This window comes from Colletes latitarsis, chromosome 4 (assembly GCF_051014445.1).
Source record: "Colletes latitarsis isolate SP2378_abdomen chromosome 4, iyColLati1, whole genome shotgun sequence".
Taxonomy (NCBI): Eukaryota; Metazoa; Arthropoda; class Insecta; order Hymenoptera; family Colletidae; genus Colletes; species Colletes latitarsis.
In genome coordinates, this window is record NC_135137.1 from 16,313,165 (window position 1) to 16,339,267 (window position 26,103).

The following is a 26,103-nucleotide window of genomic DNA, read 5'->3' on the forward strand; positions in this document are numbered from 1 at the left end:
AACCTGGTCCCGGTCAATATTTTTGAGGAAAACACATGTTATGGTCTCGGTTAGGTCAAGGATTTGCCCTCACCTGGGTTATACTTTCGCATATTTCTCATACTTCTTGGCCAGATACTGGGCTTTCACTGCTTTGAATCACGTAGTAATGTGGTACCACACTGAAACAGTCGATTAACCCTGGTCTCGATCAATATTTTCGAGGATAACGCATGTTAGGTCTGGATTAGGTATGGGATTTGCCCTCATCAGTCTCATACTTTCGCATTCTTCACATACTTGTTGAACAGATCCTGGGTCTTTTCTGCTTTGGATCACGTACTGCTTTGGTACCACACTGAAACAGTCCATTAACCCTGGTCTCGATCAATATTTTAGACGATAACGCATGTTAGGTCTGGATAAGTTCTGGGATTTGCCCTCATCAGTCTCATACTATCGCATTATTCACATACTTCTTAAACAGATCCTGGGTTTTTTCTGGTTTGGATTACATAGTAGTGTGGTACCACACTGAAACACTCGATTAAACCTGGTCTCGATCAATATTTTAGAGGATAACGCATGTTATGGTCTCGGTTAGGTCTAGGATTTGCCCTCATCTGGGTCATACTTTCGCATATTTCTCATACTTGTTGGCCAGATCCTGGGCTTTCACTGCTTCGGATCACGCAGTAATGTGGTACCACACAGAAAATACCCATTAAACCTGGTTTCGATCAATATTATAGAGGATAACTCATGTTAGCTATAGGATAGACCTGGGATTTGCCCTGATCAGACTCATACATTCGCATTCTTCACATACTTGTGGAACAGACCCTGGGTTTTTTCTGGTTTGGATTACATAGTAATGTGGTACCACACTGAAACAGTCAATCAAACCTAGTCTGGGTCAACATTTCAAAGGATAACGCATGTTAGGTCTGTGATTTGCCATCACGAGGCTCATACTTTCGCATATTTCTCATACTTGTTGGCCAGATCCTGGGCTATCACTGCTCTGGATCACGTAGTAATGTGGTACCACACTGAAACAGTTCATTAAACCTGGTTTCGATCAATATTTTAGAGGATAACTCATGTTAGGTATAGGCTAGGCCTGGGATTTGCCCTGATCAGACTCATACTTTCGCATCCTTCACATACTTGTGGAACAGATCCGGGGTTTTTTCTGCTTTGGATTAGGTAGTAATGTGGTATCACACTGAAACAGTCCATTAAACCTGGTTTCGATCTATATTTTACAGGATAACACATGTTAGGTCTGGATTAGGTCTGGGATTTGCCCCCATCAGTCTCATACTTTCGCATTGTTCACATACTTCTTAAACAGATCCTGGGGTTTTTCTGGTTTGCATCACATAGTAGTGTGGTACCACACTGAACCAGTCGATTAAACCTGGTCTCGATAAATATCTTAGAGTATAACGCATGTCAGGTCTGTGTGAGGGCTGGGATTTGCCCTCTTCAGTCTCATACTTTCGCATTCTTCACATACTTGTTGAACAGATCCTGGGTCTCTTCTGCTTTGGATCACGTACTGATGTGGTACCACACTGAAACATTCCATTAACCCTGGTCTCGATCAATATTTTAGAGGATAACGCATGTTAGGTCTGTATAAGTTCTGGGATTTGCCCTCATCAGTCTCATACTATCGCATTATTCACATTATTCTTAAACAGATCCTGGGTTTTTTCTGGTTTGTATCACATAGTAATGTGGTACCACACTGAAACAGTCGATTAAACCTGGATCCGATCAATATTTTTGAGGAAAACACATGTTATGGTCTCGGGTAGGTCTAGGATTTGCCCTCACCTGGGTTATACTTTCGCATATTTCTCATACTTCTTGGCCAGATACTGGGCTTTCACTGCTTTGAATCACGTAGTAATGTGGTACCACACTGAAACAGTCGATTAACCCTGCTCTCGATCAATATTTTCGAGGATAACGCATGTTAGGTCTGGATTAGGTATGGGATTTGCCCTCATCAGTCTCATACTTTCGCATTCTTCACATACTTGTTGAACAGATCCTGGGTCTCTTCTGCTTTGGATCACGTACTGATGTGGTACCACACTGAAACATTCCGTTAACCCTGGTCTCGATCAATATTTTAGAGGATAACGCATGTTAGGTCTGTGATAGGTCTGGGATTTGCCCTCATCAGACTCATGCTTTCGCATTCTTCACATACTTGTTGAACAGATCCTGGGTTTTTTCTGCTTTGGATCACGTTCTAATGTGGTACCACACTGAAACAGTCAATTAAACCTAGCCTGGTTCAACATTTCAAAGGATAACGCATGTTAGGTCTGGGATAGGTCGGGGATTTGCCCTGATCAGACTCATACTTTCGCATTCTTCACATACTTCTTAAACAGATCCTTGGTTTTGCTGGTTTGGATCACATAGTAGTGTGGTACCACACTGAAACAGTCGACTAAACCTGGTTCCGATCAATATTTTTGAGGAGAACACATGTTATGGTTTCGTTTGGGTCTAGGATTTGCCCTCATCTGGGTCTTACTTTCGCATATTTCTCATACTTGTTGGCCATATCCTGGGCTTTCACTCCTTTGGATCACGTAGTAATGTGGTACCACACTGAAACAGTCGATTAAACCATGTTTCGATCTATATTTTAGAGCATAACGCATGTTAGGTCTGGATTAGGTCCGGGATTTGCCCTCATCAGTCTCATACTTTCGCATTGTTCACATACTTCTTAAACAGATCCTGGGTTTTTTCTGGTATGGACCACGTAGAAATGTGGTACCACAATGAAGCAGTCGATTAAACCATGTTTCGATCTATATTTTAGAGCATAACGCATGTTAGGTCTGTGATAGGTCTGGGATTTGCCCTCATCAGTCTCATACTTTCGCATTGTTCACATACTTCTTAAACAGATCCTGCGTTTTTTCTGGTTTGGATCACATAGTAGTGTGGTGCCACACTGAAACAGACGATTAAACCAGGTTTCGATCAATATTTTAGATGATAGCGCATGTTAGGTCTAGGTAAGGCCTGGGATTTGCCCTCATCAGACTCATTCTTTCGCATTCTTCACATACTTGTTTAACAGATCTTGGGTTTTTTCTCCTTTGGATCACGTTCTAATGCGGTACCACACTGAAACAGTCAATTAAACCTAGTCTGGGTCAACATTTCAAAGGATAACGCATGTTAGGTCTGGGTTAGGTCTGTGATTTGCCCTCATCAGTCTCATACTTTCGCATTGTTCACATACTTGTTGAACAGGTGCTGAGCTTTTTCTGGTATGGAGCACGTAGAACTGTGGTACCACAATGAAGCAGTCGACTAAACCTGGTTTTGATCAATATTTTAGAGGATAACGCATGTTAGGTCTAGGCTAGGCCTTGGATTTGCCCTCATCAGACTGATACTTTCGCATTCTTCACATACTTGTTGGCCAGATCCTTGGCGTCTTCTGGATTGGAGCACGTAGTAATGTGGTACCACACTGAAACAGTCGCTTAATCCTGGTCTCGATCAATATCTTAGAGGATAACGCATGTTGGGTCTGTGTGAGGGCTGGGATTGGCCCTCATCAGGCTCATACTTTCGCATTCTTCACATACTTCTTGAACAGATCCGGGGTTTTTTCTGCTTTGGATCACGTACTAATGCGGTACCACACTGAAACAGTCAATTAAACCTAGTATGGGTCAACATTTCAAAGGATAACGCATGTTAGGTCTGGGTTAGGTCTAGGATTTGCCCACATCAGGCTCATATTTTCGCATTTTTCACATACTCCTTGACCAGATCCCGGACTTTTTCTGGTTTGGGTCACGTGGTATTGTGTTACCACACTGAAACAGTCGATTAAACCATGTTTCGATCTATATTTTAGAGGATAACGCATGTTATGTCTGGATTTGGTCTGGGATTTGCCCTCATCAGTCTCATACTCTCGCGTTGTTCACATACTTCTTAAACAGATCCTGGGTTTTTCTGGTTTGGATCACATAGTAGTGTGGTACCACACTGAAACAGTTGACTAAACCTGGTTCCGATTAATATTTTTGAGGAACACACATGTTATGGTCTCGGTTGGGTCTAGGATTTGCCCTCATCTGGGTCTTACTTTCGCATATTTCTCATACTTGTTGGCCAGATCCTGGGCTTTCACTCCTCTGGATCACGTAGTAATGTGGTACCACACTGAAACAGTCGATTAAACCATGCTTCGATCTATATTTTAGAGGATAACGCATGTTAGGTCTGGATTAGGTCCGGGATTTGCCCTCATCAGTCTCATACTTTCGCATTGTTCACATACTTCTTAAACAGATCCTGGGTTTTTTCTGGTATGGAGCACGTAGAAATGTGGTACCCCAATGAAGCAGTCGACTAAACCTGGTTTTGATCAATATTTTAGAGGATAACGCATGTTAGGTCTAGGCTAGGCCATGGATTTGCCCTCATCAGACTGATACTTTCGTATTCTTTACATACTTGTTGGCCAGATCCTTGGCGTCTTCTGGATTGGAGCAGGTAGTAATGTGGTACCACACTGAAACAGTCGCTTAATTCTGGTCTCGATCAATATCTTAGAGGGTAACGCATGTTGGGTCTGTGTGAGGGCTGGGATTTGCCCTCATCAGGCTCATACTTTCGCATTCTTCACATACTTCTTGAACAGATCCGGGGTTTTTTCTGGTTTGGATCACATAGCAATGTGGTTCCACACTGAAAAAGTCGATTAAACCTGGTCTCGATCAATATTTTAGAGGATAACGCATGTTAGGTCTGTGATAGGTCTGGGATTTGCCCTCATCAGGCTCATACTTTCGCATTTTTCGCATACTCGTTGACCAGATCCTGAGCTTTTTCTGGTTTGGATCACGTGGTAATGTGGTACCACACTGAAACAGTTAATTAAACCTAGTCTGGGTCAACATTTCAATGGATAACGCATGTTAGGTCTACGTTAGGTGTGGGATTTGCTCTCATCAGGCTCATACTTTCGCATTCTTCACATACTTCTTGAACAGATCCTAGGATTTTTCTCGTTTGTATCACATAGTTATGTGGTACCACACTGAAACAGTCGATTAAACCTGGTGCCGATCAATATTTTTGAGCAAAACACATGTTATGGTCTCGGTTAGGTCTAGGATTTGCCCTCATCTGGGTCATACTTTCGCATATTTCTCATACTTGATGGCCAGTTTCTGGGCTTTTTCTGGTTTGAGTCGCGTAGTAATGTGGTACCACACTGAAACAGTCGACCAAACCTGGTCTCAATCAATATTTTCGAGGATAACGCACGTTAGGTCTGGATTAGGTCTGGGATTTGCCCTCATCAGTCTCATACTTTCGCATTGTTCACATACTTTTTAAACAGATCCTGGGTTTTTTCTGGTTTGGATCACATAGTAGTGTGGTACCACACTGAAACAGTCGATTAAACCAGGTTTCGATCAATATTTTAGATGATAGCGCATGTTAGGTCTAGGTATGGACTGGGATTTGCCCCCATCAGACTCATACTTTCGCATTCTTCACATACTTGTTTAACAGATCTTGGGTTTTTTCTGCTTTGGACCACGTACTAATGCGGTACTACACTGAAACAGTCAATTAAACCTAGTAGGGGTCAACATTTCAAAGGATAACGCATGTTAGGCCTGGGTTAGGTCTAGGATTTGCCCACATCAGGCTCATACCTTCGCATTTTTCGCATACTCGTTGCCCAGATTCTGAGCTTTCTCTGGTTTGGATCACGTGGTAATGTGGTACCACACTGAAACAGTCAACTAAACCTAGTCTGGGTCAACATTTCAATGGATAACGCTTGTTAGGTCTGGGTTAGGTGTGGGATTTGCTCCCAACAGGCTTATACTTTCGCATATTTCTCTTACTTGATGGCCAGATTCTGGGCTTTTTCTGGTTTGGATCGCGTAGTAATGTGGTACCACACTGAAACAGTCGAATAAACCTGGTCTCGATCAATATTTTCGAGGATAACGCATGTTAGGTCTGGGATAGGTCTGGGATTTGCCCTCATCAGTCTCATATTTTCGCATTCTTCACATACTTCTTAAACAGATCCTGGGTTTTTCTGGTTTGTATCACATAGTAATGTGGTACCACACTGAAACAGTCGATTAAACCTGGTTCCGATCAATATTTTTGAGGAAAACACATGTTATGGTCTCGGTTAGGTCTAGGATTTGCCCTCACCTGGGTTATACTTTCGCATATTTCTCATACTTCTTGGCCAAATTCTGGGCTTTCACTGCTTTGAATCACGTAGTAATGTGGTACCACACTGAAACTGTCGATTAAACCTTGTTTCGATCAATATTTTGGATGATAACGCATGTTAGGTCTAGTTCAGGCCTGGGATTTGCCTTCATCAGACTCATACTTTCTCATTCTTCGCATACTTGTTGAACAGATCCTGGGTCTTTTCTGCTTTGGATCACGTACTGATGGGGTACCACACTGAAACAGGCCATTAACCCTGGTCTCGATCAATATTTTAGACGATAACGCATATTAGGTCTGGATAAGTTCTGGGATTTGCCCTCATCAGTCTCATACTATCGCATTATTCACATACTTCTTAAACAGATCCTCGGTTTTTTCTGGTTAGGATCACATAGTAGTGTGGTACCACACTGAAACAGTCGATTAACCCTGGTCTCGATCAATATTTTCGAGGATAACGCATGTTAGGTCTGGATTAGGTATGGGATTTGCCCTCATCAGTCTCACACTTTCGCATTCTTCACATACTTGTTGAACAGATCCTGGGTCTTTTCTGCTTTGGATCACGTACTGCTGTGGTACCACACTGAAACAGTCCATTAACCCTGGTCTCGATAAATATTTTCGAGGATAACGCATGTTAGGTCTGGATCAGGTATGGGATTTGCCCTCATCAGCCTCATACTTTCGCATTCTTCACATACTTGTTGAACAGATCCTGGGTCTTTTCTGCTTTGGATCACGTACTGATGTGGTACCACACTGAAACAGTCCATTAACCCTGGTCTCGATCAATATTTTAGAGGATAACGCATGTTAGGTCTGGATAAGTTCTGGGATTTGCCCTCATGAGTCTCATACTATCGCATTATTCACATACTTTTTAAACAGATCCTGGGTTTTTTCTGGTTTGGATTACATAGTAGTGTGGTACCACACTGAAACACTCGATTAAACCTGGTCTCGATCAATATTTTAGTGGATAACGCATGTTATGGTCTCGGTTAGGTCTAGGATTTGCCCTCATCTGGGTTATACTTTCGCATATTTCTCATACTTGTTGGCCAGATCCTGGGCTTTCACTGCTTCGGATCACGCAGTAATATGGTACCACACAGAAAATACCCATTAAACCTGGTTTCGATCAATATTATAGAGGATAACTCATGTTAGCTATAGGATAGACCTGGGATTTGCCCTGATCAGACTCATACATTCGCATTCTTCACATACTTGTGGAACAGACCCTGGGTTTTTTCTGGTTTGGATTACATAGTAATGTGGTACCACACTGAAACAGTCAATCAAACCTAGTCTGAGTCAACATTTCAAAGGATAACGCATGTTAGGTCTGGGTTAGGTCTGTGATTTGCCATCATGAGGCTCATACTTTCGCATATTTCTCATAGTTGTTGGCCAGATCCTGGGCTATCACTTCTCTGGATCACGTAGTAATGTGGTACCACACTGAAACAGTCCATTAAACCTGGTTTCGATCTATATTTTACAGGATAACACATGTTAGGTCTGGATTAGGTCTGGGATTTGCCCCCATCAGTCTCATACTTTCGCATTGTTCACATACTTCTTAAACAGATCCTGGGGTTTTTCTGGTTTGGATCACATAGTAGTGTGGTACCACACTGAACCAGTCGATTAAACCTGGTCTCGATAAATATATTAGAGGATAACGCATGTCAGGTCTGGATAAGTTCTGGGATTTGCCCTCATCAGTCTCATACTATCGCAATATTCACATACTTCTTAAACAGATCCTGGGTTTTTTTCTGGTTTGGATCACATAGTAGTGTGGTACCACACTGAAACAGTCGATTAACCCTGGTCTCGATCAATATTTTCGAGGATAACGCATGTTAGGTCTGGATTAGGTCTGGGATTTGCCCTCATCAGTCTCATACTATCGCAATATTCACATACTTCTTAAACACATCCTGGGTTTTTTCTGCTTTGGATCACATAGTAGTGTGGTACCACACTGAAACAGTCGATTAACCCTGGTCTCGATCAATATTTTCGAGGATAACGCATGTTAGGTCTGGATTAGGTCTGGGATTTTCCCTCGTCAGTCTCATACTATCGCATTATTCACATACTTCTTAAACAGATCCTGGGTTTTTTCTGGTTTGGATCACATAGTAGTGTGGTACCACACTGAAACAGTCGATTAACCCTGGTCTCGACCAATATTTTCGAGGATAACGCATGTTAGGTCTGGATTAGGTCTGGGATTTGCCCTCATCAGTCTCATACTTTCGCATTCTTCACATACTTGTTGAACAGATCCTGGGTCTTTTCTGCTTTGGATCACATAGTAGTGTGGTACCACACTGAAACAGTCGATTAACCCTGGTCTCGATCAGTATTTTTGAGGATAACGCATGTTAGGTATAGGCTAGGCCTGGGATTTACCCTGATCAGACTCATACTTTCGCATCCTTCACATACTTGTTGAACAGATCCTGGGTCTTTTCTGCTTTGGACCACGTACTAATGCGGTACTACACTGAAACAGTCAATTAAACCTAGTAGGGGTCAACATTTCAAAGGATAGCGCATGTTAGGCCTGGGTTAGGTCTAGGATTTGCCCACATCAGGCTCATACTTTCGCATTTTTCGCATAATCGTTGCCCAGATTCTGAGCTTTCTCTGGTTTGGATCACGTGGTAATGTGGTACCACACTGAAACAGTCAACTAAACCTAGTCTGGGTCAACATTTCAAAGGATAACGCTTGTTAGGTCTGGGCTAGGTGTGGGATTTGCTCCCAACAGGCTTATACTTTCGCATATTTCTCTTACTTGATGGCCAGATTCTGGGCTTTTTCTGGTTTGGATCGCGTAGTAATGTGGTACCACACTGAAACAGTCGACTAAACCTGGTCTCGATCAATATTTTCGAGGATAACGCATGTTAGGTCTGGGATAGGTCTGGGATTTGCCCTCATCAGTCTCATATTTTCGCATTCTTCACATACTTCTTAAACAGATCCTGGGTTTTTCTGGTTTGGATCACATAGTAGTGTGGTACCACACTGAAACAGTCGATGAAAGCATGTTTCGTTCTATATTTTAGAGGATAACGCATGTTAGGTCTGGATTAGGTCCGGGATTTGCCCTCATCAGTCTCATACTTTCGCATTGTTCACATACTTCTTAAACAGATCCTGGGTTTTTCTGGTTTGGATCACATAGTAGTGTGGTACCACACTGAAACAGTCGACTAAACGTGGTTCCGATCAATATTTTCGAGGAAAACACATGTTATGGTCTCGGTTGGGTCTAGGACTTGCCCTCATCTGGGTCTTACTTTCGCATATTTCTCATACTTGTTGGCCAGATCCTGGGCTTTCACTCCTTTGGATCACGTAGTAATGTGGTACCACACTGAAACAGTCGATTAAACCATGTTTCGATCTATATTTTAGGGCATAACGCATCTTAGGTCTAGGTTAGGCCTGGGATTTGCCCCCATCAGTCTCATACTTTCGCATCCTTCACATACTTGTCGAACAGATCTTGGGTTTTTTCTGCTTTCGATCACGTACTAATGTGGTGCCACACTGAAACTGTCAATTAAACCTAGTCTGGGTCAACATTTCAAAGGATAACGCATGTTAGGTCTGGGTTAGGTCTAGGATTTGCCCTCATCAGGCTCATACTTTCGCATTTTCCGCATACTCGTTAACCAGATCCTGAGCTATTTCTGGTTTCGATCACGTGGTAATGTGGTACCACACTGAAACAGTCGATTAAACCATGTTTCGATCTATATTTTATAGGATAACGCATGTTAGGTCTGGATTAGGTCTGGGATTTGCCCTCATCAGTCTCATACTTTCGCATTCTTCACATACTTCTTGAACAGATCCTGGGTTTTTTCTGGTTTGTATCACATAGTAATGTGTTACCACACTGAAACAGTCGATTAAACCTGGTACCGATCAATATTTTTGAGGAAAACACATGTTATGGTCTCGGTTAGGTCTAGGATTTGCCCTCACCTGGGTTATACTTTCGCATATTTCTCATACTTCCTGGCCAAATTCTGGGCTTTCACTGCTTTGAATCACGTAGTAATGTGGTACCACACTGAAACTGTCGATTAAACCTTGTCTCGATCAATATTTTGGATGATAACGCATGTTAGGTCTAGTTCAGGCCTGGGATTTGCCTTCATCAGACTCATACTTTCTCATTCTTCGCATACTTGTTGAACAGATCCTGGGTCTTTTCTGCTTTGGATCACGTACTGATGTGGTACCACACTGAAACAGTCCATTAACCCTGGTCTCGATCAATATTTTAGACGATAACGCATGTTAGGTCTGGATAAGTTCTGGGATTTGCCCTCATCAGTCTCATACTATCGCATTATTCACATACTTCTTAAACAGATCCTCGGTTTTTTCTGGTTTGGATCACATAGTAGTGTGGTACCACACTGAAACAGTCGATTAACCCTGGTCTCGATCAATATTTTCGAGGATAACGCATGTTAGGTCTGGATTAGGTCTGGGATTTGCCCTCATCAGTCTCATACTTTCACATTCTTCACATACTTATTGAACAGATCATGGGTCTTTTCTGCTTTGGATCACGTACTGATGTGGTACCACACTGAAACAGTCCATTAACCCTGGTCTCGATCAATATTTTAGAGGATAACGCATGTTAGGTCTGGATAAGTTCTGGGATTTGCCCTCATCAGTCTCATACTATCGCATTATTCACATACTTCTTAAACAGATCCTGGGTTTTTTCTGCTTTGAATCACGTAGTAATGTGGTACCACACTGAAACAGTCGATTAAACCTGGTCCCGATCAATATTTTTGAGGAAAACACATGTTATGGTCTCGGTTAGGTCTAGGATTTGCCCTCACCTGGGTTATACTTTCGCATATTTCTCATACTTCTTGGCCAGATACTGGGCTTTCACTGCTTTGAATCACGTAGTAATGTGGTACCACACTGAAACAGTCGATTAACCCTGGTCTCGATAAATATTTTCGAGGATAACGCATGTTAGGTCTGGACAAGGTATGGGATTTGCCCTCATCAGTCTCATACTTTCGCATTCTTCACATACTTGTTGAACAGATCCTGGGTCTTTTCTGCTTTGGATCACGTACTGATGTGGTACCACACTGAAACAGTCCATTAACCCTGGTCTCGATCAATATTTTAGAGGATAACGCATGTTAGGTCTGGATAAGTTCTGGGATTTGCCCTCATGAGTCTCATACTATCGCATTATTCACATACCTTTTAAACAGATCCTGGGTTTTTTCTGGTTTGGATTACATAGTAGTGTGGTACCACACTGAAACACTCGATTAAACCTGGTCTCGATCAATATTTTAGAGGATAACGCATGTTATGGTCTCGGTTAGGTCTAGGATTTGCCCTCATCTGGGTCATACTTTCGCATATTTCTCATACTTGTTGGCCAGATCCTGGGCTTTCACTGCTTCGGATCACGCAGTAATACGGTACCACACAGAAAATACCCATTAAACCTGGTTTCGATCAATATTATAGAGGATAACTCATGTTAGCTATAGGATAGACCTGGGATTTGCCCTGATCAGACTCATACATTCGCATTCTTCACATACTTGTGGAACAGACCCTGGGTTTTTTCTGGTTTGGATTACATAGTAATGTGGTACCACACTGAAACAGTCAATCAAACCTAGTCTGGGTCAACATTTCAAAGGATAACGCATGTTAGGTCTGGGTTAGGTCTGTGATTTGCCATCATGAGGCTCATACTTTCGCATATTTCTCATACTTGTTGGCCAGATCCTGGGCTATCACTGCTCTGGATCACGTAGTAATGTGGTACCACACTGAAACAGTTCATTAAACCTGGTTTCGATCAATATTTTAGAGGATAACTCATGTTAGGTATAGGCTAGGCCTGGGATTTGCCCTGATCAGACTCATACTTTCGCATCCTTCACATACTTGTGGAACAGATCCGGGGTTTTTCTGCTTTGGATTAGGTAGTAATGTTGTATCACACTGAAACAGTCCATTAAACCTGGTTTCGATCTATATTTTACAGGATAACACATGTTAGGTCTGGATTAGGTCTGGGATTTGCCCCCATCAGTCTCATACTTTCGCATTGTTCACATACTTCTTAAACAGATCCTGGGGTTTTTCTGGTTTGGATCACATAGTAGTGTGGTACCACACTGAACCAGTCGATTAAACCTGGTCTCGATAAATATATTAGAGGATAACGCATGTCAGGTCTGTGTGAGGGCTGGGATTTGCCCTCTTCAGTCTCATACTTTCGCATTCTTCACATACTTGTTGAACAGATCCTGGGTTTTTTCTGCATTGAACCGCGTACTAATGTCGTGCCACACTGGAACATTCCATTAACCCTGGTCTCGATCAATATTTTAGAGGATAACGCATGTTAGGTCTGGATAAGTTCTGGGATTTGCCCTCATCAGTCTCATACTATCGCATTATTCACATACTTCTTAAACAGATCCTGGGTTTTTTCTGGTTTGGATCACATAGTAGTGTGGTACCACACTGAAACAGTCGATTAACCCTGGTCTCGATCAATATTTTCGAGGATAACGCATGTTAGGTCTGGATTAGGTCTGGGATTTGCCCTCATCAGTCTCATACTTTAGCATTCTTCACATACTTGTTGAACAGATCCTGGGTCTTTTCTGCTTTGGATCACGTACTGATGTGGTACCACACTGAAATAGTCCATTAACCCTGGTCTCGATCAATATTTTAGAGGATAACGCATGTTAGGTCTGTATAAGTTCTGGGATTTGCCCTCATCAGTCTCATACTATCGCATTATTCACATTATTCTTAAACAGATCCTGGGTTTTTTCTGGTTTGTATCACATAGTAATGTGGTACCACACTGAAACAGTCGATTAAACCTGGTTCCGTTCAATATTTTTGAGGAAAACACATGTTATGGTCTCGGGTAGGTCTAGGATTTGCCCTCACCTGGGTTATACTTTCGCATATTTCTCATACTTCTTGGCCAGATACTGGGCTTTCACTGCTTTGAATCACGTAGTAATGTGGTACCACACTGAAACAGTCAATCAAACCTAGTCTGGGTCAACATTTCAAAGGATAACGCATGTTAGGTCTGGATTAGGTCTGGGATTTGCCCTCATCAGTCTCATACTTTCGCATTCTTCACATACTTGTTGAACAGATCCTGGGTCTCTTCTGCTTTGGATCACGTACTGATGTGGTACCACACTGAAACATTCCGTTAACCCTGGTCTCGATCAATATTTTAGAGGATAACGCATGTTAGGTCTGGATAAGTTCTGGGATTTGCCCTCATCAGTCTCATACTTTCGCATTCTTCACATACTTGTTGAACAGATCCTGGGTCTTTTCTGCTTTGGATCACATAGTAGTGTGGTACCACACTGAAACAGTCGATTAACCCTGGTCTCGATCAATATTTTCGAGGATAACGCATGTTAGGTCTGGATTGGGTCTGGGATTTTCCCTCGTCAGTCTCATACTATCGCATTATTCACATACTTCTTAAACAGATCCTGGGTTTTTTCTGGTTTGGATCACATAGTAGTGTGGTACCACACTGAAACAGTCGATTAACCCTGGTCTCGACCAATATTTTCGAGGATAACGCATGTTAGGTCTGGATTAGGTCTGGGATTTGCCCTCATCAGTCTCATACTTTCGCATTCTTCACATACTTGTTGAACAGATCCTGGGTCTTTTCTGCTTTGGATCACATAGTAGTGTGGTACCACACTGAAACAGTCGATTAACCCTGGTCTCGATCAGTATTTTCGAGGATAACGCATGTTAGGTCTGGATTAGGTCTGGGATTTGCCCTCATCAGTCTCATACTTTCGCATTCTTCACATACTTCTTGAACAGATCCTGGGTCTTTTCTGCTTTGGATCACGTACTGATGTGGTACCACACTGAAACAGTCCATTAACCCTGGTCTCGATCAATATTTTAGAGGATAACGCATGTTAGGTCTGGATAAGTTCTGGGATTTGCCCTCATCAGTCTCATACTATCGCATTATTCACATTATTCTTAAACAGATCCTGGGTTTTTTCTGGTTTGTATCACATAGTAATGTGGTACCACACTGAAACAGTCGATTAAACCTGGTTCCGATCAATATTTTTCAGGAAAACACATGTTATGGTCTCGGGTAGGTCTAGGATTTGCCCTCACCTGGGTTATACTTTCGCATATTTCTCATACTTCTTGGCCAGATACTGTGCTTTCACTGCTTTGAATCACGTAGTAATGTGGTACCACACTGAAACAGTCGATTAAACCTGGTTCCGTTGAATATTTTTGAGGAAAACACATGTTATGGTCTTGGTTAGGTCTAGGATTTGCCCTCACCTGGGTTATACTTTCGCATATTTCTCATACTTCTTGGCCAGATACTGGGCTTTCACTGCTTTGAATCACGTAGTAATGTGGTACCACACTGAAACAGTCCACTAAACCTGGTCTCGATCAATATTTTCGAGGATAACGCATGTTAGGTCTGGATAAGTTCTGGGATTTGCCCTCTTCAGTCTCATACTTTCGCATTCTTCACATACTTGTTGAACAGATCCTGGGTCTTTTCTGCTTTGGATCACATAGTAGTGTGCTACCACACTGAAACAGTCGATTAACCCTGGTCTCGATCAATATTTTCGAGGATAACGCATGTTAGGTCTGGATTAGGTCTGGGATTTGCCCTCATCAGTCTCATACTATCGCATAATTTACATACTTCTTAAACAGATCCTGGGTTTTTTCTGGTTTGGATCACATAGTAGTGTGGTACCACACTGAAACAGTCGATTAACCCTGGTCTCGATCAATATTTTCGAGGATAACGCATGTTAGGTCTGGATTAGATCTGGGATTTGCCCTCATCGGTCTCATACTTTCACATTCTTCACATACTTGTTGAACAGATCATGGGTCTTTTCTGCTTTGGATCACATAGTAGTGTGGTACCACATTGAAACAGTCGATTAACCCTGGTCTCGATCAGTATTTTCGAGGATAACGCATGTTAGGTCTGGATTAGGTCTGGGATTTGCCCTCATCAGTCTCATACTTTCGCATTCTTCACATACTTGTTGAACAGATCCTGGGTCTTTTCTGCTTTGGATCACGTACTGATGTGGTACCACACTGAAACAGTCCATTAACCCTGGTCTCGATCAATATTTTTGAGGATAACGCATGTTAGGTATAGGCTAGGCCTGGGATTTACCCTGATCAGACTCATACTTTCGCATCCTTCACATACTTGTTGAACAGATCCTGGATCTTTTCTGCTTTGGATCACGTACTGATGTGGTACCACACTGAAACAGTCCATTAACACTGGTCTCGATCAATATTTTCGAGGATAACGCATGTTAGGTATAGGCTAGGCCTGGGATTTACCCTGATCAGACTCATACTTTCGCATCCTTCACATACTTGTTGAACAGATCCTGGGTCTTTTCTGCTTTGGATCACGTACTGATGTGGTACCACACTGAAACAGTCCATTAAACCTGGTGTCGATCAATATTTTAGAGGATAACTCATGTTAGGTATAGGCTAGGCCTGGGATTTGCCCTGATCAGACTCATACTTTCGCATCCTTCACATACTTGTGGAACAGATCCTGGGTTTTTTCTGGTTTGGATTAGGTAGTAATGTGGTATCACACTGAAACAGTCCATTAAACCTGGTTTCGATCTATATATTAGAGGATAACACATGTTAGGTCTGGATTAGGTCTGGGATTTGCCCTCATCTGTCTCATACTTTCGCATTGTTCACATACTTCCTAGACAGATCCTGGGTTTTTTCTGGTTTGGATCACATAGTAGTGTGGTACCACACTGAACCAGTCGATTAAACCTGGTCTCGATAAATATCTTAGAGGATAACGCATGTCAGGTCTGTGTGAGTGCTGGGATTTGCCCTCTTCAGTATCATACTTTCGCATTCTTCACATACTTGTTGAACAGATCCTGAGTTTCTTCTGCCTTGGATCACGTACTGATGTGGTACCACACTGAAACAGTCAACTAAACCTAGTCTGGGTCAACATTTCAAAGGATAACGCATGTTAGGTCTACGTTAGGTGTGGGATCTGCTCCCATCAGGCTCATACTTTCGCATATTTCTCATACTTGATGGCCAGATTCTGGGCTTTTTCTGGTTTGGATCGCGTAGTAATGTGGTACCACACTGAAACAGTCGACTAAACCTGGTTCCGATCAATATTTCTGAGGAAAACACATGTTATGGTCTCGGTTGGGTCTAGGATTTGCCCTCATCTGGGTCTTACTTTCGCATATTTCTCATACTTGTTGGCCAGATCCTGGGCTTTCTCTCCTTTGGATCACGTAGTAATGTGGTACCACACTGAAACAGTCGATTAAACCATGTTTCGATCTATATTTTAGAGCATAACGCATGTTAGGTCTAGGTTAGGCCTGGGATTTGCTCTCATCAGACTCATACTTTCGAATTCTTCACATACTTGTTGGCCAGTTCCCGGGCTTCTTCAGGTTTGGCTCACGTACTAATGTGGTACCACACTGAAACAGTCTATTAAACCTAGTCGGGGTCAACATTTCAAAGGATAGCGCATGTTAGGCCTGGGTTAGGTCTAGGATTTGCCCACATCAGGCTCATACTTTCGCATTTTTCGCATAATCGTTGCCCAGATTCTGAGCTTTCTCTGGTTTGGATCACGTGGTAATGTGGTACCACACTGAAACAGTCAACTAAACCTAGTCTGGGTCAACATTTCAAAGGATAACGCTTGTTAGGTCTGGGCTAGGTGTGGGATTTGCTCCCAACAGGCTTATACTTTCGCATATTTCTCTTACTTGATGGCCAGATTCTGGGCTTTTTCTGGTTTGGATCGCGTAGTAATGTGGTACCACACTGAAACAGTCGACTAAACCTGGTCTCGATCAATATTTTCGAGGATAACGCATGTTAGGTCTGGGATAGGTCTGGGATTTGCCCTCATCAGTCTCATATTTTCGCATTCTTCACATACTTCTTAAACAGATCCTGGGTTTTTCTGGTTTGGATCACATAGTAGTGTGGTACCACACTGAAACAGTCGATGAAAGCATGTTTCGTTCTATATTTTAGAGGATAACGCATGTTAGGTCTGGATTAGGTCCGGGATTTGCCCTCATCAGTCTCATACTTTCGCATTGTTCACATACTTCTTAAACAGATCCTGGGTTTTTCTGGTTTGGATCACATAGTAGTGTGGTACCACACTGAAACAGTCGACTAAACGTGGTTCCGATCAATATTTTCGAGGAAAACACATGTTATGGTCTCGGTTGGGTCTAGGACTTGCCCTCATCTGGGTCTTACTTTCGCATATTTCTCATACTTGTTGGCCAGATCCTGGGCTTTCACTCCTTTGGATCACGTAGTAATGTGGTACCACACTGAAACAGTCGATTAAACCATGTTTCGATCTATATTTTAGGGCATAACGCATCTTAGGTCTAGGTTAGGCCTGGGATTTGCCCCCATCAGTCTCATACTTTCGCATCCTTCACATACTTGTCGAACAGATCTTGGGTTTTTTCTGCTTTCGATCACGTACTAATGTGGTGCCACACTGAAACTGTCAATTAAACCTAGTCTGGGTCAACATTTCAAAGGATAACGCATGTTAGGTCTGGGTTAGGTCTAGGATTTGCCCTCATCAGGCTCATACTTTCGCATTTTCCGCATACTCGTTAACCAGATCCTGAGCTATTTCTGGTTTCGATCACGTGGTAATGTGGTACCACACTGAAACAGTCGATTAAACCATGTTTCGATCTATATTTTATAGGATAACGCATGTTAGGTCTGGATTAGGTCTGGGATTTGCCCTCATCAGTCTCATACTTTCGCATTCTTCACATACTTCTTGAACAGATCCTGGGTTTTTTCTGGTTTGTATCACATAGTAATGTGTTACCACACTGAAACAGTCGATTAAACCTGGTACCGATCAATATTTTTGAGGAAAACACATGTTATGGTCTCGGTTAGGTCTAGGATTTGCCCTCACCTGGGTTATACTTTCGCATATTTCTCATACTTCCTGGCCAAATTCTGGGCTTTCACTGCTTTGAATCACGTAGTAATGTGGTACCACACTGAAACTGTCGATTAAACCTTGTCTCGATCAATATTTTGGATGATAACGCATGTTAGGTCTAGTTCAGGCCTGGGATTTGCCTTCATCAGACTCATACTTTCTCATTCTTCGCATACTTGTTGAACAGATCCTGGGTCTTTTCTGCTTTGGATCACGTACTGATGTGGTACCACACTGAAACAGTCCATTAACCCTGGTCTCGATCAATATTTTAGACGATAACGCATGTTAGGTCTGGATAAGTTCTGGGATTTGCCCTCATCAGTCTCATACTATCGCATTATTCACATACTTCTTAAACAGATCCTCGGTTTTTTCTGGTTTGGATCACATAGTAGTGTGGTACCACACTGAAACAGTCGATTAACCCTGGTCTCGATCAATATTTTCGAGGATAACGCATGTTAGGTCTGGATTAGGTCTGGGATTTGCCCTCATCAGTCTCATACTTTCACATTCTTCACATACTTATTGAACAGATCATGGGTCTTTTCTGCTTTGGATCACGTACTGATGTGGTACCACACTGAAACAGTCCATTAACCCTGGTCTCGATCAATATTTTAGAGGATAACGCATGTTAGGTCTGGATAAGTTCTGGGATTTGCCCTCATCAGTCTCATACTATCGCATTATTCACATACTTCTTAAACAGATCCTGGGTTTTTTCTGCTTTGAATCACGTAGTAATGTGGTACCACACTGAAACAGTCGATTAAACCTGGTCCCGATCAATATTTTTGAGGAAAACACATGTTATGGTCTCGGTTAGGTCTAGGATTTGCCCTCACCTGGGTTATACTTTCGCATATTTCTCATACTTCTTGGCCAGATACTGGGCTTTCACTGCTTTGAATCACGTAGTAATGTGGTACCACACTGAAACAGTCGATTAACCCTGGTCTCGATAAATATTTTCGAGGATAACGCATGTTAGGTCTGGACAAGGTATGGGATTTGCCCTCATCAGTCTCATACTTTCGCATTCTTCACATACTTGTTGAACAGATCCTGGGTCTTTTCTGCTTTGGATCACGTACTGATGTGGTACCACACTGAAACAGTCCATTAACCCTGGTCTCGATCAATATTTTAGAGGATAACGCATGTTAGGTCTGGATAAGTTCTGGGATTTGCCCTCATGAGTCTCATACTATCGCATTATTCACATACCTTTTAAACAGATCCTGGGTTTTTTCTGGTTTGGATTACATAGTAGTGTGGTACCACACTGAAACACTCGATTAAACCTGGTCTCGATCAATATTTTAGAGGATAACGCATGTTATGGTCTCGGTTAGGTCTAGGATTTGCCCTCATCTGGGTCATACTTTCGCATATTTCTCATACTTGTTGGCCAGATCCTGGGCTTTCACTGCTTCGGATCACGCAGTAATACGGTACCACACAGAAAATACCCATTAAACCTGGTTTCGATCAATATTATAGAGGATAACTCATGTTAGCTATAGGATAGACCTGGGATTTGCCCTGATCAGACTCATACATTCGCATTCTTCACATACTTGTGGAACAGACCCTGGGTTTTTTCTGGTTTGGATTACATAGTAATGTGGTACCACACTGAAACAGTCAATCAAACCTAGTCTGGGTCAACATTTCAAAGGATAACGCATGTTAGGTCTGGGTTAGGTCTGTGATTTGCCATCATGAGGCTCATACTTTCGCATATTTCTCATACTTGTTGGCCAGATCCTGGGCTATCACTGCTCTGGATCACGTAGTAATGTGGTACCACACTGAAACAGTTCATTAAACCTGGTTTCGATCAATATTTTAGAGGATAACTCATGTTAGGTATAGGCTAGGCCTGGGATTTGCCCTGATCAGACTCATACTTTCGCATCCTTCACATACTTGTGGAACAGATCCGGGGTTTTTCTGCTTTGGATTAGGTAGTAATGTGGTATCACACTGAAACAGTCCATTAAACCTGGTTTCGATCTATATTTTACAGGATAACACATGTTAGGTCTGGATTAGGTCTGGGATTTGCCCCCATCAGTCTCATACTTTCGCATTGTTCACATACTTCTTAAACAGATCCTGGGGTTTTTCTGGTTTGGATCACATAGTAGTGTGGTACCACACTGAACCAGTCGATTAAACCTGGTCTCGATAAATATATTAGAGGATAACGCATGTCAGGTCTGTGTGAGGGCTGGGATTTGCCCTCTTCAGTCTCATACTTTCGCATTCTTCACATACTTGTTGAACAGATCCTGGGTTTTTTCTGCATTGAACCGCGTACTAATGTCGTGCCACACTGGAACATTCCATTAACCCTGGTCTCGATCAATATTTTAGAGGATAACGCATGTTAGGTCTGGATAAGTTCTGGGATTTGCCCTCATCAGTCTCATACTATCGCATTATTCACATACTTCTTAAACAGATCCTGGGTTTTTTCTGGTTTGGATCACATAGTAGTGTGGTACCACACTGAAACAGTCGATTAACCCTGGTCTCGATCAATATTTTCGAGGATAACGCATGTTAGGTCTGGATTAGGTCTGGGATTTGCCCTCATCAGTCTCATACTTTAGCATTCTTCACATACTTGTTGAACAGATCCTGGGTCTTTTCTGCTTTGGATCACGTACTGATGTGGTACCACACTGAAATAGTCCATTAACCCTGGTCTCGATCAATATTTTAGAGGATAACGCATGTTAGGTCTGTATAAGTTCTGGGATTTGCCCTCATCAGTCTCATACTATCGCATTATTCACATTATTCTTAAACAGATCCTGGGTTTTTTCTGGTTTGTATCACATAGTAATGTGGTACCACACTGAAACAGTCGATTAAACCTGGTTCCGTTCAATATTTTTGAGGAAAACACATGTTATGGTCTCGGGTAGGTCTAGGATTTGCCCTCACCTGGGTTATACTTTCGCATATTTCTCATACTTCTTGGCCAGATACTGGGCTTTCACTGCTTTGAATCACGTAGTAATGTGGTACCACACTGAAACAGTCAATCAAACCTAGTCTGGGTCAACATTTCAAAGGATAACGCATGTTAGGTCTGGATTAGGTCTGGGATTTGCCCTCATCAGTCTCATACTTTCGCATTCTTCACATACTTGTTGAACAGATCCTGGGTCTCTTCTGCTTTGGATCACGTACTGATGTGGTACCACACTGAAACATTCCGTTAACCCTGGTCTCGATCAATATTTTAGAGGATAACGCATGTTAGGTCTGGATAAGTTCTGGGATTTGCCCTCATCAGTCTCATACTTTCGCATTCTTCACATACTTGTTGAACAGATCCTGGGTCTTTTCTGCTTTGGATCACATAGTAGTGTGGTACCACACTGAAACAGTCGATTAACCCTGGTCTCGATCAATATTTTCGAGGATAACGCATGTTAGGTCTGGATTAGGTCTGGGATTTTCCCTCGTCAGTCTCATACTATCGCATTATTCACATACTTCTTAAACAGATCCTGGGTTTTTTCTGGTTTGGATCACATAGTAGTGTGGTACCACACTGAAACAGTCGATTAACCCTGGTCTCGACCAATATTTTCGAGGATAACGCATGTTAGGTCTGGATTAGGTCTGGGATTTGCCCTCATCAGTCTCATACTTTCGCATTCTTCACATACTTGTTGAACAGATCCTGGGTCTTTTCTGCTTTGGATCACATAGTAGTGTGGTACCACACTGAAACAGTCGATTAACCCTGGTCTCGATCAGTATTTTCGAGGATAACGCATGTTAGGTCTGGATTAGGTCTGGGATTTGCCCTCATCAGTCTCATACTTTCGCATTCTTCACATACTTCTTGAACAGATCCTGGGTCTTTTCTGCTTTGGATCACGTACTGATGTGGTACCACACTGAAACAGTCCATTAACCCTGGTCTCGATCAATATTTTAGAGGATAACGCATGTTAGGTCTGGATAAGTTCTGGGATTTGCCCTCATCAGTCTCATACTATCGCATTATTCACATTATTCTTAAACAGTTCCTGGGTTTTTTCTGGTTTGTATCACATAGTAATGTGGTACCACACTGAAACAGTCGATTAAACCTGGTTCCGATCAATATTTTTCAGGAAAACACATGTTATGGTCTCGGGTAGGTCTAGGATTTGCCCTCACCTGGGTTATACTTTCGCATATTTCTCATACTTCTTGGCCAGATACTGTGCTTTCACTGCTTTGAATCACGTAGTAATGTGGTACCACACTGAAACAGTCGATTAAACCTGGTTCCGTTGAATATTTTTGAGGAAAACACATGTTATGGTCTTGGTTAGGTCTAGGATTTGCCCTCACCTGGGTTATACTTTCGCATATTTCTCATACTTCTTGGCCAGATACTGGGCTTTCACTGCTTTGAATCACGTAGTAATGTGGTACCACACTGAAACAGTCCACTAAACCTGGTCTCGATCAATATTTTCGAGGATAACGCATGTTAGGTCTGGATAAGTTCTGGGATTTGCCCTCTTCAGTCTCATACTTTCGCATTCTTCACATACTTGTTGAACAGATCCTGGGTCTTTTCTGCTTTGGATCACATAGTAGTGTGCTACCACACTGAAACAGTCGATTAACCCTGGTCTCGATCAATATTTTCGAGGATAACGCATGTTAGGTCTGGATTAGGTCTGGGATTTGCCCTCATCAGTCTCATACTATCGCATAATTTACATACTTCTTAAACAGATCCTGGGTTTTTTCTGGTTTGGATCACATAGTAGTGTGGTACCACACTGAAACAGTCGATTAACCCTGGTCTCGATCAATATTTTCGAGGATAACGCATGTTAGGTCTGGATTAGATCTGGGATTTGCCCTCATCGGTCTCATACTTTCACATTCTTCACATACTTGTTGAACAGATCATGGGTCTTTTCTGCTTTGGATCACATAGTAGTGTGGTACCACACTGAAACAGTCGATTAACCCTGGTCTCGATCAGTATTTTCGAGGATAACGCATGTTAGGTCTGGATTAGGTCTGGGATTTGCCCTCATCAGTCTCATACTTTCGCATTCTTCACATACTTGTTGAACAGATCCTGGGTCTTTTCTGCTTTGGATCACGTACTGATGTGGTACCACACTGAAACAGTCCATTAACCCTGGTCTCGATCAATATTTTTGAGGATAACGCATGTTAGGTATAGGCTAGGCCTGGGATTTACCCTGATCAGACTCATACTTTCGCATCCTTCACATACTTGTTGAACAGATCCTGGATCTTTTCTGCTTTGGATCACGTACTGATGTGGTACCACACTGAAACAGTCCATTAACACTGGTCTCGATCAATATTTTCGAGGATAACGCATGTTAGGTATAGGCTAGGCCTGGGATTTACCCTGATCAGACTCATACTTTCGCATCCTTCACATACTTGTTGAACAGATCCTGGGTCTTTTCTGCTTTGGATCACGTACTGATGTGGTACCACACTGAAACAGTCCATTAAACCTGGTGTCGATCAATATTTTAGAGGATAACTCATGTTAGGTATAGGCTAGGCCTGGGATTTGCCCTGATCAGACTCATACTTTCGCATCCTTCACATACTTGTGGAACAGATCCTGGGTTTTTTCTGGTTTGGATTAGGTAGTAATGTGGTATCACACTGAAACAGTCCATTAAACCTGGTTTCGATCTATATATTAGAGGATAACACATGTTAGGTCTGGATTAGGTCTGGGATTTGCCCTCATCTGTCTCATACTTTCGCATTGTTCACATACTTCCTAGACAGATCCTGGGTTTTTTCTGGTTTGGATCACATAGTAGTGTGGTACCACACTGAACCAGTCGATTAAACCTGGTCTCGATAAATATCTTAGAGGATAACGCATGTCAGGTCTGTGTGAGTGCTGGGATTTGCCCTCTTCAGTATCATACTTTCGCATTCTTCACATACTTGTTGAACAGATCCTGAGTTTCTTCTGCCTTGGATCACGTACTGATGTGGTACCACACTGAAACAGTCAACTAAACCTAGTCTGGGTCAACATTTCAAAGGATAACGCATGTTAGGTCTACGTTAGGTGTGGGATCTGCTCCCATCAGGCTCATACTTTCGCATATTTCTCATACTTGATGGCCAGATTCTGGGCTTTTTCTGGTTTGGATCGCGTAGTAATGTGGTACCACACTGAAACAGTCGACTAAACCTGGTTCCGATCAATATTTCTGAGGAAAACACATGTTATGGTCTCGGTTGGGTCTAGGATTTGCCCTCATCTGGGTCTTACTTTCGCATATTTCTCATACTTGTTGGCCAGATCCTGGGCTTTCTCTCCTTTGGATCACGTAGTAATGTGGTACCACACTGAAACAGTCGATTAAACCATGTTTCGATCTATATTTTAGAGCATAACGCATGTTAGGTCTAGGTTAGGCCTGGGATTTGCTCTCATCAGACTCATACTTTCGAATTCTTCACATACTTGTTGGCCAGTTCCCGGGCTTCTTCAGGTTTGGCTCACGTACTAATGTGGTACCACACTGAAACAGTCTATTAAACCTAGTCGGGGTCAACATTTCAAAGGATAACGCATGTTAGGTCTGGGTTTGGTCTGTGATTTGCCATCATGAGGCTCATACTTTCGCATATTTCTCATACTTGTTGGCCAGATCCTGGGCTTTTTCTGGTTGGGATCACGTAGTAATGTGGGACCTCACTGAAACAGTCGATTAAACCTGGTCTCGATCAATATTTTAAAGGATAACGCATGTTAGGTCTGGGATAGGCCTGGGATTTGCCCTCATCAGACTCATACTTTCGCATCTTTCACATACTTGTCGAACAGATCTTGGGTTTTTTCTGCTTTCGATCACGTACTAATGTGGTGCCACACTGAAACAGTCAATTAAACCTAGTCTGGGTCAACATTTCAAAGGGTAACGCATGTTTGGTGTGGGTTAGGTCTAGGATTTGCCCTCATCGGGCTCATACTTTCGCATTTTTCGCATACTCGTTGACCAGATCCTGCGCTTTTTCTGGTTTGGATCACGTGGTGATGTGGTACCACACTGAAACAGTCGATTAAACCATGTTTCGATCTATATTTTAGAGGATAACGCATGTTAGGTCGGGATTAGGTCCGGGATTTGCCCTCATCAGTCTCATACTTTCGCATTGTTCACATACTTCTTAAGCAGATCCTGGGTTTTTCTGGTTTGGATCACATAGTAGTGTGGTACCACACAGAAACAGTCGAGTAAACCTGGTTCCGATCAATATTTTTGAGGAAAACACATGTTATGGTCTCGGTTGGGTCTAGGATTTGCCCTCATCTGGGTCTTTCTTTCGCATTCTTCACATACTTCTTGAACAGATCATGGGTTTTTTCTGGTTTGGATTACATAGTAATGTGGTACCACACTGAAACAGTCGATTATACCATGTTTCGATCTATATTTTAGAGCATAACGCATGTTAGGTCTGGATTAGGTCCGGGATTTGCCCTCATCAGTCTCATACTTTCGCATTGTTCACATACTTGTTGAACAGATGCAGAGCTTTTTCTGGTATGGATCACGTGGAAATGTGGTACCACAATGATGCAGTCGACTAAACCTAGTTTTGATCAATATGTTAGAGGATAACGCATGTTAGGTCTAGGC